We start from the raw sequence: 16,427 nt of genomic DNA on the forward strand, positions 1-16,427 counted from the left end.
CTATTGAGCCGAGGAGGGAAGCTCGACAGAGAAGGTGTTCTGGTCTTAGTATGCTGAGGCCGGACACCCCGTGCCCCTAAGCGACCAGCTGAAGCAACTGGTCGAGCTCCACAAGGCGGCCGAACAGGCCATGAAGGGCCTCATAGTTCGGCTGTGGCCTGGAGGGGCTCTGCCTGGGAGCTATTTCGGGCTGGTGCGGCGGCTGGTGGAGGCCTGTCCAAGGCTCGAAGTCATCAAGCGCTCCGTCTGCATTGAAGGTGCCTGTAGGGCCCTTGCCCGTGCTAAGGTGCACTGGGGCAAGCTGGATGCTGAGAAGCTTGTGAAGGACAGGCCACCGCCGGGGAAAGAGCATCGCAAGCCCGTGAATTATTATAAGGATGTTCTGAAGGGTGCCTGCCTTGTGGCGGATGAATGTTCTAGGGATGTAATTTTTGAGTGAAACTTGCTCGTTTTGTCCTGTGCGCTGAAAACTTGTTCATATGCGCTAAGCAATGCTGTTGGAATTTAAAATATTACCTTCTATGCGGCTGTTTATCAATTCTGAGAGATGGCAAGTCGTCGGCTTCTGCCCCCGTGCCGCTAGTGCTGGGGTGTTCGGGGATAAACCCGAGCTCTCTTTTTCCCATGTTTGGGTCCTTCGAGGGAGGCGCTCAGCCCAACGAACAAGGCAACCGGACTATAATGCGTGAACACTCTCACTTAGCCATAGAATTCTATAATTTTAGATTTCTGTGAAGCCCCTGGTATTCGGAAGACCGAGTTCGGGGCGCTATCCACGCCTTGGCCGGACAGAGCCGGCTCCTCGCTCTAAGCGGCATAAGTCATTAGGGACTCGAAAAACCTCTCGAACAGCGACCAGCTCTCGCTTCATCATGACAGTCAGTTTTAGCTTTCTCCACTGAGGTGCTTGACCCAGCTCAACTGGGGCACAATCGCAGTGGTTCTCCTAGTGCTACCTTAGCCGATATAGCGGAACGTAAGGCACCAAAACATAGGAGCCGGGCAAACCCAACTATTGACCCAAGACATGATTCGGAGCCAATGCATATAATGCTATAAGTTCGGGGTGCCGCACTTGTTAAAGTGTTCGGACTTCTCACACCATATTGAGGGGTACTAAAGCCCCTGGTGTATTTAGGCCGTACCAAAGTGTACGGGTGCAATATGTCGTTAAGGAACATATATATATATATAAAGAGTAATGCAAAAATAGACAAAAGCTATGCACTGTTTATTAAAGAGGGCTGCGATCAAAGCAGAACGATACAAATAATGCGATAAGCAAAAGGTTGGACTATGTAACATGTCCATTCCAGGGGCAAGCTGCGGAATAGTATGCGAAACAAGTATACTGCTCATGATAGAGACCACCTGGGAGTTCCGTAATGCGGCGTGGCTTGTCTGGTTCCCTGGTTCTTGCATTGTTTGTGCGGCAATTGAACTGCCGAACAGGCCTTCCGAAGTGTGGAGTCCTGAAAGTAAGAGAAAATTAAAAAATCGGCAGCCCCTGGTGTGGTTTAAGCCGTGTTTCGGGCGTGCCGTGATGGTGCCCCTTCCCCTGTACCCATGGTATTTCTAGAGTGTAGTTATGTACGCGAAGTACTGGTGTCGCATTTTTGCCAGGGCTGGGGTTGGGGCCGCATTGCTACGCCTGCTCGGATCGTGCCAGGCGGTCTTGTTGTAGGTTACTCCGGGCGCGCTTGACGTTGTCCGGTCGTTTAATGGCCGGACTGGAGAACTGCCTGGAGAGGCTGCTTTGTACTTCCGCTGCAAGGGCCACCGTGTGCTCCTCCATTCGTAGGGAGCGTTCGGTGTTTCCATTGACCGTAATTACTCCTCGAGGGCCTGGCATCTTGAGTTTAAGGTATGTGTAGTGCGGTACCGCATTGAACTTGGCGAATGCGGTTCGCCCGAGCAGTGCGTGATAGCCACTGCGGAATGGGACTATGTCGAAGATTAACTCCTCGCTTCGGAAATTATCCGGAGATCCGAAGACCACTTCAAGTGTGACTGAGCCTGTATAGTTGGCCTCTACACCTGGTATTACGCCTTTAAAGGTCGTTTTGGTGGGCTTAATCCTCGAGGGATCTATGCCCATTTTCTGCACTGTATCCTGGTAAAGCAGGTTCAGGCTACTGCCGCCGTCCATAAGGACTCTAGTGAGATGAAATCCATCAATAATTGGGTCTAGAACCAATGCAGCGAATCCGCCATGATGGATGCTAGTGGGATGGTCCCTTCGATCAAAGGTGATCGGGCAGGAGGACCATGGGTTGAACTTTGGGGCGACTGGCTCTACCGCGTATACGTCCCTTAACGCGCGCTTCCGCTCCCTTTTGGGGACGTGGGTTGCGTATATCATGTTCACCATCCACACTTGTGGGGGAAACCCCTTCTGTCCACTGTTGTTCGGCGGCCGGGGCTCCTCGTCGTCATCGCTATGCAGCCCCTTGTCTTCATTTTCGGCGTTTAACTTGCCTGCCTGCTTGAACACCCAACAATCTCTGTTGGTGTGATTGGCCGGATTTTCAGGGGTGCCATGTATCTGGCACAAGCGGTCGAGTATTCGGTCCAAACTGGACGAGCCCCTAGGATTCCTTTTGAATGGCTTTTTCTGCTGACCGGATTTAGAGCCTCTGAATCCGGCATTAACTACCGTATCCTCAGCATTGTCGCCGTTAATGCGGCGCTTCTGCTTGTTGCGACGCGACCTGCCACTACTGTCCCTGGTATCCGAATTACCAGGGTTCTTGGTCATATTGTTGCTACGAGCAAGCCAGCTGTCTTCTCCCGCGCAAAAGCAGGTCATGAGTGTCGTGAGTGCTGCCATAGACTTCGGCTTTTCTTGTCCAAGGTGCCGGGCAAGCCACTCGTCACGGATATTGTACCATTTCCATTCAGGATAGAGATAGGTTGCAGAGTACCAGCAGGCCTTTGATGTTCTGCTTTGATACGACGGCAAACGTCACACTCAGCAACATAACGAGCAATGTCTTGCTTCGTATTAGACCACCAGAATCTCTGACAGATGTCTTGGTACATCTTTGTACTACCAGGATGGATAGACAGAGGCGTGTCACGTGCTTCTTTCATAACCTCCTGTGTCATATCATGGTTTTCCTCTGAACATGGCACCACTAGGCGGCCCTTGAAATACAAGATGTCATCATCAACAACAGTGAAGAACAAGGGCCTTCCTTCAGCAAGGTAGCTCTTAATCTTGTGGGCTTGAGAGTCATAATTCTGTAACGTTTTGATGATGTCCACGAGATCAGGTTTAGCAACCAGGGTATTGAGAGAACCCTGGGAAACAACGTGGAGGTGTTGGGGAACGCAGTAATTTCAAAAAAATTCCAACGCACACGCAAGATCATGGTGATGCATAGCAACGAGAAGGGAGAGTATCGTCTACGTACCCTCATAGACCGTAGGTGGAAGCGTTATGATAACGCAGTTGATGTAGTCGTACGTCTTCACGATCGACCGGTCTGGCACCAAAGGTACGGCACCTCCGCAATCTACACACGTTCAGCTCGGTGACGTCCCGCGAACTCAAGATCCAGTAGAGCTTCGAGGAAGAGTTTCCTCAGCACGACAGCGTGATGACGGTGATGATGATGCTACCGGAACAGGGCTTCGCCTAAGCACCGCTATGATATAACCGAGGTGGATTATGGTGGAGGGGGCACCGCACACGGCTAAAAGATCAATGATCAACTTGTGTGTCTATGGGGTGCCCCCTCCCCCGTTTATAAAGGAGTGGAGGAGGGGGAGGGCCGGCCCTCTCTATGGCGCGCCCTAGGGGAGTCCTACTCCCTCCGGGAGTAGGATTCCCCCCTTTCCAAGTAGGAGTAGGAGAGGAAGGAAGGAGGAGAGAGGGAGGAAGGAAAGGGGGGCCGGCCCCCCTCCCAATTCGGATTGTGCTTGGGGGCGCGCTTCCCTCTTTTCCCTTCCCTGTCCTCTATTCCACTAAGGCCCAATAAGGCCATATACTCCCCGAGGGGTTCCGGTAACCTCCCGGTACTCCGGAAAAATGCCCGAACCACTGGGAACCATTCCGATGTCCAAATATAGGCTTCCAATATATCGATATTTACATCTCAACCATTCTGAGACTCCTCGTCATGTCCGTGATCAAATCCGGGACTCGGAACTACCTTCGGTACATCAAAACACATAAACTCATAATACCGATCGTCACTGAACGTTAAGCGTGCGGACCCTACGGGTTTGAGAACTATGTAGACATGACCGAAACATGTCTCCGGTCAATAACCAATAGCGGAACCTAGATGCTCATATAGGCTCCTACATATTCTACAAAGATCTTTATCGGTCAAACCGCATAACGGTATACGTTGTTCCCTTTGTCATCGGTATGTTACTTGCCCAAGATTCGATCGTCGGTATCTCAATACCTAGTTCAATCTCGTTACCGGCAAGTCTCTTTACTCGTTCCTTAATTCTACATCCCATAACTAACTCATTAGTTACATTGCTTGCAAGGCTTATTGTGATGTACATTACCGAGAGGGTCCATACATACCTCTCCGACAATCGGAGTGACAAATCCTAATCTTGATCCATGCTAACTCAACAAACACCATCAGAGACACCTGTAGAGCACCTTTATAATCACCCAGTTACGTTGTGACATTTGGTAGCACACAAAGTGTTCCTCTGGTATTCGGGAGTTGCATGATTTCATAGTCATAGGAACATGTATAGTTATGGAGAAAGCAATAGCAACAAACTAAACGATCATCGTGCTAAGCTAACGGATGGGCCAAGTCAATCACATCATTCTCTATTGATGTGATCCCATTAATCAAATGACAACTCATGTCTATGGTTAGGAAACATAACCATCATTGATTCAACGAGCTAGTCAAGTAAAGGCAAACTAGTGACACTCTGTTTGTCTATGTATTCACACATGTACTAAGTTTCCGGTTAATAGAATTCTAGCATGAATAATAAACATTTATCATGATATAAGGAAATATAAATAACAACTTTATTATTGCCTCTAGGGCATATTTCCTTCAGTCTCCCACATGCACTAGAGTCAATAATCTAGATTACACAATAATGATTCTAACACCCATGGAGTCTTGGTGCTGATCATGTTTTGCTCGTGAGAGAGGCTTAGTCAATGGGTCTGCAACATTCAGATCCGTATGTATCTTGCAAATCTCTATGTCTCCCTCCTTGACTTGATCGCGGATGGAATTGAAGCGTCTCTTGATGTGCTTGGTTCTTTTGTGAAATCTGGATTCCTTTGCCAAGGCAATTGCTCCAGTATTGTCACAAAAGATTTTCATTGGACCCTATGCACTAGGGATGACACCTAGATCGGATATGAACTCCTTCATCCAGACTCCTTCATTTGCTACTTCCGAAGCAGCTATGTATTCCGCTTCACACGTAGATCCCGCCACGATGCTCTACTTGGAACTGCACCAAGTGATAGCTCTACCATTTAATAAACACACGTATCCGGTTTGTGACTTAGAGTCATCCGGAACAGTGTCAAAGCTTGCATCAATGTAACCGTTTACGACGAGCTCTTTGTCACCTCCATATACGAGAAACATATCCTTAGTCCTTTTCACGCATTTTAGGATCTTCTTAACCGTTGTCCAGTGATCCACTCCTGAATTACTTTGGTACCTCCTTGTTAAAGTTATAGCAAGGCACACATTAGGTCTGGTACACAGCATTGCATACATGATAGAGCCTATGGCTGAAGCATAGGGAACACCTTTCATTTTCTCTCTATCTTCTGAAGTGGTCGGGCATTGATTCTGACTCAACTTCACACCTTGTAATACAAGCAAGAACCCTTTCTTTGCCTGATCCATTTTGAACTTCTTCAAAACTTTATCAAGGTATGTGCTTTGTGAAAGTCCAATTAAGCGTTTTGATCTATCTCTATAGATCTTGATGCCCCAATATATAAGAAACTTCACCGAGGTATTTCATTGAAAAATTCTTATTCAAGTATCCTTTTATGCTATTCAGAAATTCAGTATCATTTCCGATCAACAATATGTCATCCACATATAATATCAAAAATGCTACAGAGCTCCCACTCACTTTCTTGTAAATACAGGCTTCTCCAAAAGTCTGTATAAAACCATATGCTTTGATCACACTATCAAAGCGTATATTCCAACTCCGAGAGGCTTGCACCAATCCATAAATGGATCGCTAGAGCTTGCACACTTTGTTAGCACCTTTTGTACCGACAAAACCTTCTCGTTGCATCATATACAACTCTTCTTTAAGGTATCCATTAAGGAATGCAGTTTTGACATCCATTTGCCAAATTTCATAATCATAAAATGCGGCAAATTCTAACATGATTCGGACTGACTTAAGCATCACTACAGGTGAGAAGGTCTCATCGTAGTCAACTCCTTGAACTTGTCGCAAACCTTTCGCAACAAGTCGAGCTTTGTAGACAGTAACATTACCGTCAGCGCCAGTCTTCTTGTTGAAGATCCATTTATTCTCTATGGCCTGGCGATCATCGGGCAAGTCAACCAAAGTCCATACTTTGTTCTCATACATGGATCCCATCTCAAATTTCATGACCTCAAGCCATTTTGCGGAATCTGGGCTCATCATTGCTTCCTCATAGTTCGTAGGTTCGTCATGGTCAAGTAACAAGACTTCCAGAACAGGATTACCGTACCACTCTGGTGCGGATCTTACTCTGGTTGACCTACGAGGTTCGGTAGTAACTTGATCAGATGTTTCATGATCATCATCATTAGCTTCCTCACTTACTGGTGTAGGAATCACTGGAACTGATTTTAGTGATGAACTACTTTCCAACAAGGGAGAAGGTACAATTACCTCATCAAGTTCTACTTTCCTACCACTCACTTCTTTCGAGAGAAACTCCTTCTCTAGAAAGGATCCATTCTTAGCAACGAATATCTTTCCTTCGGATCTGTGATAGAAGGTGTACCCAACAGTCTCCTTTGGGTATCCTATGAAGACACCTTTCTCCGATTTGGGTTCGAGCTTATCAGGTTGAAGCTTTTTCACATAAGCATCGCAGCCCCAAACTTTAAGAAATGACAACTTAGGTTTCTTGCCAAACCACAGTTCATAAGGTGTCATCTCAACGGATTTAGATGGTGCCCTATTTAACGTGAATGTAGGTGTCTCTAAAGCGTAACCCCAAAACGATAGCGGCAAATCAGTGAGAGACATCATAGATTGCACCACGTCTAGTAAAGTACGATTACGATGTTCGGACACACCATTACGATGTGGTGTTCCAGGTGGCGTGAGTTGCGAAACTATTCCGCATTGTTTCAAATGATGTCCAAACTCATAACTCAAATATTTGCCTCCATGATCAGATCATAGAAACTTGATTTTCTTGTTACAATGATTTTCCACTTCACTCTGAAATTCTCTGAACTTTTCAAATGTTTCAGACTTTTGTTTCATTAAGTAGATATACCCATATCTGCTCAAATCATCTTTGAAGGTGACAAAATAATGATATCCGCCGCGAGCTTCAATGTTCATTGGACCACATACATCAGTATGTATGATTTCCAATAACTCTGTTGCTCGCTCCATTGTTCCGGAGAACGGAGTTTTAGTCATCTTGCCCATGAGGCATGGTTCGCAAGTACCAAGTGAATCATAATCAAGTGATTCCAGAACTCCATCAGAATGGAGTTTCTTCATGCGCTTTACACCAATATGACCTAAATGGTAGTTCCATAAATAAGTTGCACTATCATTATCAACTCTGCATCTTTTGTCTTCAATACTATGAATATGTGTATCACTACTATCAAGATTTAGTAAAAATAGACCACTCATTAGGGGTGCATCACCATAAAAGATATTACTCATATAAATAGAACAACCATTATTCTCTGATTTAAATGAATAACCGTCTCGCATCAAACAAGATCCAGATATAATGTTCATGCTCAATGCTGGCACCAAATAACAATTATTTAGGTCTAATACTAATCCCGAAGGTAGATGTAGAGGTAGCGTGCCGACGGCGATCACATCGACTTTGGAACCATTTCCCACGCGCATCGTCACCTTGTCCTTAGCCAATCTTCGCTTAATTCGTAGCCCCTGTTTCAAGTTGCAAATGTTAGCAACTGGACCGGTATCAAATACCCATGCACTACTGCGAGCATTAGTAAGGTACACATCAATAACATGTATATCAAATATACCTTTCACTTTGCCATCCTTCTTCTCCGCCAAATACTTGGGGCAGTTCCGCTTTCAGTGACCAGTTCCTTTGTAGTAGAAGCACTCAGTCTCAGGCTTAGGTCCAAACTTGGGTTTCTTCACTTGAGAAGCAACTGGCTTGTTGTTCTTCTTGAAGTTCCCCTTCTTCCCTTTACCCTTTTTCTTGAAACTGGTGGTCTTTTTGACCATCAACAGTTGATGCTCCTTCTTGATTTCTACCTCCGCAACCTTTAGCATTGCGAAGAGCTCGGGAATCGTCTTATCCATCCCTTGCATATTATAGTTCATCATGAAGCTTTTGTAGCTTGGTGGCAGTGATTGAAGAACTCTGTCAATGACACTATCATCAGGAAGATTAACTCCTAGTTGAGTCAAGTGGTTGTGGTACCCAGACATTCTGAGTATATGTTCACTGACAGAACTATTCTCCTCCATCTTGCAGCTATATAACTTATTGGAGACTTCATACTCTCAATCCGGGCATTTGCTTGAAATATTAACTTCAACTCCTGGAACATCTCATGTGCTCCATGACGTTCAAAACATCATTGAAGTCCCGGTTCTAAGCCGTAAAGCATGGCACACTGAACTATCGAGTAGTCATCAGCTTTGCTCTACAAGGTGTTCATAACATCTGGCGTTGCTCCTGCAGCGGGTTTGTCACCTAGCGGTGCTTCCGGGACGTAATTCTTCTGTGCAGCAATGAGGATAATCCTCAAGTTACAGACCTAGTCCGCGTAATTGCTACCATCATCTTTCAACTTAGCTTTCTCTAGGAACGCATTAAAATTCAACGGAACAACATCACGGGCCATCTATCTACAATAACATAGACATGCAAAATACTATCAGGTACTAAGTTCATGATAAATTAAAGTTCAATTAATCAAATTACTTAAGAACTCCCACTGAGATAGACATCTCTCTAATCATCTAAGTGATCACGTGATACATATCAACTAAACCATGTCAGATCATCACGTGAGATGGAGTAGTTTTCAATGCTGAACATCACAATGTTGATCATATCTACTATATGATTCACGCTCGACCTTTCGGTCTCCAGTGTTCAGAGGCCATATCTGCATATGCTAGGCTCGTCAAGTTTAACCCGAGTATTCCGCATGTGCAAAACTGGCTAGCACCCGTTGTATGTGAACGTAGAGCTTATCACACCTGATCATCATGTGGTGTCTCGACACGACGAACTGTAGCAACGGTTCATACTCAGGGAGAACACTTATACCTTGAAATTTAGTGAGAGATCACCTTATAATTCTACCATCTAACTAAGCAAAATAAGATGTATAAAGGATAAACATCACATGCAGTCAATATAAGTGATATGATATGGTCATCATCATCTTGTGCCTTTGATCTCCATCTCCAAAGCACCGTCATGATCACCATCGTCACCAGCTTGACACCTTGATCTCCATCGAAGCATCATTGTCGTCTCGCCAACTATTGGCTCTACGACTATCGCTACCGCTTAGTGATAAAGTAAAGCAATTACATGGCGATTGCATTTCATACAATAAAGCGACAACCATATGGCTCCTGCCAGTTGCCGATAACTGTGTTACAAAACATGATCAACTCATACAATAAAATTTAGCATCATGACTTGACCATATCACATCACAACATGCCTTGCAAAAACAAGTTAGACGTCCTCTACTTTGTCGTTGCAAGTTTTATGTGGCTGCTACGGGCTGAGCAAGAACCATTCTGACCTACGCATCGAAAACCACAACGCGGTATAGTGGTTGCTTTTTGATCTTCAGAAAGAATCCTGTTCATTGAATCCGATTCAACTAAAGCTAGAGAAATAGACGCCCACTAGCCACCTGTGTGCGAAGCACGTCGGTAGAACCAGTCTCGCTTAAGCGTACACGTAATGTCGGTCTGGGCCGCTTCATCCAACAATGCCACTGAATCAAGAATCAACTAGTGACAGCAAGCAATATGTATATACCCATGCCCACAACTCCTTTGTGTTCTACTCGTGCATATAACATCTACGCATAAACCCGGCTCGGATGCCACTGTTGGGGAACGCTGTAATTTCAAAAAAATTCCTACGCACACGCAAGATCATGGTGATTTATAACAACGAGAGGGGAGAGTATCTTCTACATACCCTCGTAGACTATAAGAGGAAGCGTTATGACAACGCGGTTGATGTAGTCGTACGTCTTCACGATCGACCGATCTAGCACCAAAGGTACGACACCTTCACGATCTGCACACGTTCAGCTCAGTGACGTCCCGCGAACTCACGATCCAGTAGAGCTTTGAGGAAGAGTTTCATCAGCACGATGACGTGATGACGGTGATGATGATGCTACCGAAACAGGGCTTCACCTAAGCACCGCTACGATATAACCAAGGTGGATTATGGTGGAGGGGGGCACCGCACACGGCTAAAAGATCAATGATCAACTTGCGTGTCTATGGGGTGCCCCCTCCCTCATATATAAAGGGGTGAAGGAGGGGAAGGGCCGACCCTCTCTATGGCGCGCCCTAGGGGAGTCCTACTCCCTCTAGGAGTAGGATTCCCGCCTTTCCAAGTAGGAGTAGGAGAGGAAGGAAGGAGGAGAGAGGGAGGAAGGAAAGGGGGCCGGCCCACCTACCAATTTGGATTGGGCTTGGGGGCATGCCTCCCTCTTTTCCCTTCCCTCTCCTCTATTCCACTAAGGCCCAATAAGGCCCATATACTCCCCGGGGGGTTCCGATAACCTCCCAGCACTCCGGAAAAACGCCCGAACCACTCGGAACCATTCCGATGTCCAAATATAGGCTTCCAATATATTGATCTTTACGTCTTGACCATTCCGAGACTCCTCGTCATGTCCGTGATCAAATCCGGGTCTCTGAATTACCTTTGGTACATCAAAACACATAAACTCATAATACCTATCGTCACCGAACGTTAAGCGTGCGGACCCTACGGGTTCGAGAACTATGTAGACATGACCGAGACATGTCTCCAGTCAATAACCAATAGCGAAACCTGGATGCTCATATTGGATCCTACATATTCTATGAAGATCTTTATCGGTCAAACCGCATAACGATATACGTTGTTCCCTTTGTCATCGGTATGTTACTTGCCCGAGATTCGATCGTCGGTATCTCAATACCTAGTTCAATCTTGTTACCGTCAAGTCTCTTTACTCGTTCTGTAATGCTACATCCCATAACTAACTCGATAGTTACATTTCTTGCAAGGCTTATTGTGATGTACATTACCGAGAGGCTCCAGAGATACCTCTCCGACAATCGGAGTGACAAATCCTAATCTTGATCCATGCCAACTCAACAAACACCATCGGAGACACCTGTAGAGCACCTTTATAATCACCCATTTACGCTGTGATGTTTGGTAGCACACAAAGTGTTCCTCCGGTATTCGGGAGTTGCATGATATCATAGTCATAGGAACATGTATAGTTTTGGAGAAAGCAATAGCAACAAACTAAACGATCATCGTGCTAAGCTAACGGATGGGTCAAGTCAATCACATCATTCTCTAATGATGTGATCCCATTAATCAAATGGAAACTCATGTCTATGGTTAGGAAACATAACCATCATTGATTCAACGAGCTAGTCAAGTAGAGGCAAACTAGTGACACTCTGTTTGTCTATGTATTCACACATGTACTAAGTTTCCGGTTAATACAATTCTAGCATGAATAATATAAATTTATCATGATATAAGGAAATATAAATAACAACTTTATTATTGCCTCCAGGGCATATTTCCTTCAGGAGGTTCATATTACGGCACTCTAGAGGAGGGGGAGCGAGTGCACCAGGAGGAACTATATGGAGGTTCAGCTTTCTGAATTCTTCAACAAGTGAGGATTGAACTTTGTGAATCTGGAGGTGGTTGTAGTAAGACTTGCTGCTCAAGGCATTAGCCATTACATTAGCCTTGCCTAGTGTATAGGAAATACCCATGTCAAAGTCTGCAACAGTCTCCATCCATCTCTGCTGACGGAGGTTTAGGTCTGGCTGAGTAAACAGATACTTCAGACTTTGGTGATCGGTGAAGATCTCACAACGATTACCGAGAAGGTAATGTCGCCACTGCTTTAGTGCATGAACGACGGCAGCAAGCTCGAGGTTAGTGCATAAATGATGAAGTCCTTAGTATCAGGTGGAGCAAGCACTAGGGCAGAAGTCAACTTGTCTTTGAGTGCCTCGAAACTTTCCTGACATTTGTGTGTCCATTGGAACTTGACGCCCTTATACAACAGGTTAGTCAGAGGCCTGGCAATCTTGGAGAAGTTCTCGACAAATCGACGGCAATAGCTAGCGAGTCTGAGAAAACTTCTGACTTGCTTGACATTCTTCGGAGGTGTCCAATCAAGAATAGCCTCGACTTGTTCTGGGTTGATGGAAATATCATCCTTAGAGATGACATGCCCAAGATAAGTTACTTCGGGAAGCCAGAATTCACACTTGGAATACTTATCATAGAGTTGATGCTCTCGAAGCGTCTCTAGCACAAGACGAAGATGTTCAACATGCTCTTCTTTGTTCTTGGAAAATACAAGGATATCATCTAGATGAACCATGGCGAACTTGTCGAGGTAATCAATGAATATATAGTTCATCAGACGAGAGAAGTGTTGGGGAACGTAGTATTTCAAAAAAAATCTTACGATCACGCAAGATCTATCTAGAAGAAGCATAACAACGAGCGGGGAGAGTGTGTCTACGTAGACCGATAGCGGAAGCATTTAGTAACGCGGTTGATGTAGTCGAACGTCTTCGCGATCCAACCGACCCAAGTACCGAACGTACGGCACCTCCATGTTCAGCACACGTTCAGCTCGATGACGTCCCTCAAGCTCTTGATCCATTTGAGGCCGAGGGAGAGTTCCCTTAGCACGACGGCGTAGTGACGGTGATGATGAAGTTATCGGCGCAGGGCTTCTCCTAAGCACTACGACGATATGACCGATGTGTGTAACTGTGGAGGGGGGCACCACACAGGGCTAAGAGAAACTTGTGTGTCCTTTGGGGGGGGGGCCCTCCCACGTATATAAAGGGGGAGGAGGAGGAGGCTGGCCTAGAGGGGGCGCGTGCCATGGGGAGTCCAACTAGGATTCCCAATCCTAGTTGGAGTCCCTTCCATCCAAGAGAGGGAGAAGGAGGGAAGGAGGAAGGGGGGAGAAGGAAAGAGGGGGCGCCGCCCCCTCCCTAGTCCAATTCAGACTGGCCATGGGGGCGCGGCCTCCCTTGTGGCCCTCCTCTCCTTTCCACTAGGGCCCGTGAAGGCCTATGAACTTCCCCGGGGGGGGGGGGGAGGTCCGGTAACCCCCGGTACTCTGAAAGTTATCTGAAACGACCCGAACAATTCAGGTGTCCGAATGTAACCTTCCAATATATGAATCTTTATGTATCGACCATTTTGAGACTCCTCGTCATGTCCCTGATCTCATCTGAGACTCCGAACAAACTTCGGTTCATCAAAACATGAAACTCATAATACAAATCGTCATCGAACGTTAAGCGTGTGGACCCTACGGGTTCGAGAACTATGTATAAATGACCGAGACATATCTTCGGTCAATAACCAGTAGTGGAACCTGGATGCTCATATTGGTTCCTACATATTCTACAAAGATCTTTATCGGCCAAACACCATAACAACATACGTTGTTCCCTTTGTCATCGGTATGTTACTTGCCCGAGATTCGATCGTCGGTATCATCATACCTAGTTCAATCTCGTCACCGACAAGTCTCTTCACTCGTTTCGTAATGCATCATCCCGTGACTAACTCATTAGTCACATTGCTTGCAAGGCTCATAGTGTTGTTCATTACCGAGAGGGCCCAGAGATACCTCTCCGTTACACGGAGTGACAAATCCTAATCTCGATCTATGCCAACTCAACAAACACAATTGGAGACACCTGTAGAGCATCTTTATAATCACCCAGTTACGTTGTGATGTTTGATAGCACACAAGGTGTTCCTCTGGTATTCCAGAGTTGCATAATCTCATAGTGTGAGGAACATGTATATGTCATGAAGAAAGCAATAGCAGAAAAACTAAACGATCATTATGCTAAGCTAACGGATGGGTCTTGTCCATCACATCATTCTCTAATGAAGTGATCCCGTTCATCAAATGACAACACATGTCTATGGCTAGGAAACTTAACCATCTTTGATTAACGAGCTAGTTAAGTAGAGGCATACTAGGGACACTCTGTTTGTCTATGTACCCACACATGTACTAAGTTTCCGGTTAATACAATTCTGGCATGAATAGTAAACATTTATCATGATATAAGGAAATATAAATAACAACTTTATTATTGCCTCTAGGGCATATTTCCTTCAGTCTCCCACTTGCACTAGAGTCAATAATCTAGATTACATAGTAATGACTCTAACACCCATGGAGTCTTGGTGCTGATCATGTTTTGCTTGTGAGAGAGGCTTAGTCAACGGTTCTGCAACATTCAGATCCATATGTATCTTGCAAATCTCTATGTCTCCCTCTTTGAATTGATCGCAGATGGAATTGAAGCATCTCTTGATGTGCTTGGTTCTCTTGTGAAATCTGGATTCCTTTGCCAATACAATTGCACCAGTATTGTCACAAAAGATTTTCATTGGACCCGATGCACTAGGTATTACACCTAGATCGGATATGAACTCCTTCATCCAGACTCATTCATTTGCTGCTTCTGAAGCAGCTATGTACTCCGCTTTACACATAGATCCCGCCACGACGCTCTGCTTGGAACTGCACCAACTGACAGCTCCACCATTTAATATAAATACGTATCAGGTTTGCGACTTAGAGTCATCCGGATCAGTGTCAAAGCTTGCATTGACGTAACCGTTTACGACAAGCTCTTTGTCACCTCCATAAATGAGAAACATATCCTTAGACCTTTTCAGGTATTTCAGAATGTTCTTGACCGCTATCCAGTGATCCACTCCTGGATTACTTTGGTACCTCCCTACTAAACTAATGGCAAGGTACACATCAGGTCTGGTACACAACATTACATACATGATAGAACCTATGGCTGAGGCATAGGGAATGACTTTCATTTTCTCTCTATCTTCTGCAGTAGTCGGGCATTGACTCTGACTCAACTTCACACCTTGTAACGCAGGCAAGAACCCTTTCTTTGACTAATCCATTTTGAACTCCTTCAAAACTTTATTAAGGTATGTGCTTTGTGAAAGTCCAATTAAGCGTCTTGATCTATCTCTATAGATCTTGATGCCCAATATATAAGTGTTGGAAATATGCCCTAGAGGCAATAATAAAATGGTTATTATTGTATTTCCTTGTTCATGATAATTGTCTATTGTTCATGCTATAATTGTATTAACTGGAAACCGTAATACATGTGTGAATATATAGACCACAACTTGTCCCTAGTAAGCCTCTAGTTGACTAGCTCGTTGATCAATAGATGGTTATGGTTTCCTGACCATGGACATTGGATGTCGTTGATAACGGGATCACATCATCAGGAGAATGATGTGATGGACAAGACCCAATCCTAAGCATAGCACAAGATCGTATAGTTCGTTTGCTAAAGCTTTTCTAATGTCAAGTATCATTTCCTTAGACCATGAGATTGTGCAACTCCCAGATACCGTAGGAATGCTTTGGGTCTGCCAAACGTCACAACGTAACTGGGTGGCTATAAAGGCACACTACAGGTATCTCTGAAAGTGTCTGTTGAGTTGGCACGAATCGAGACTGGGATTTGTCACTCCGTGTGACGGAGAGGTATCTTTGGGCCCACTCGGTAATGCATCATCATAATGAGCTCAATGTGACTAATGAGTTAGCCATGGGATCATGCGTTACAGAATGAGTAAAGAGACTTGCCGGTAATGAGATTGAACGAGGTATGGGGATACCGACGATCGAATCTCGGGCAAGTAACATAGCGATTGACAAAGGGAATTGTATACAGGATTGCTTGAATCCTCGACATCATGGTTCATCCGATGAGATCATCGTGGAACATGTGGGAGCCAACATGGGTATCCAGATACCGCTGTTGGTTATTGGCCGGAGAGTTGTCTCCGTCATGTCTGCATGATTCCCGAACCCGTAGGGTCTACACACTTAAGGTCCGATGATGTTAGGGTTATAGGGAAAGTTTGTGCGTGGTTACCG

The sequence above is a fragment of the Triticum urartu genome, chromosome 3A, assembly GCF_056163025.1.
Source record: "Triticum urartu cultivar PI428250 chromosome 3A, HENAU_Tu73, whole genome shotgun sequence".
NCBI classification, from domain to species: Eukaryota; Viridiplantae; Streptophyta; class Magnoliopsida; order Poales; family Poaceae; genus Triticum; species Triticum urartu.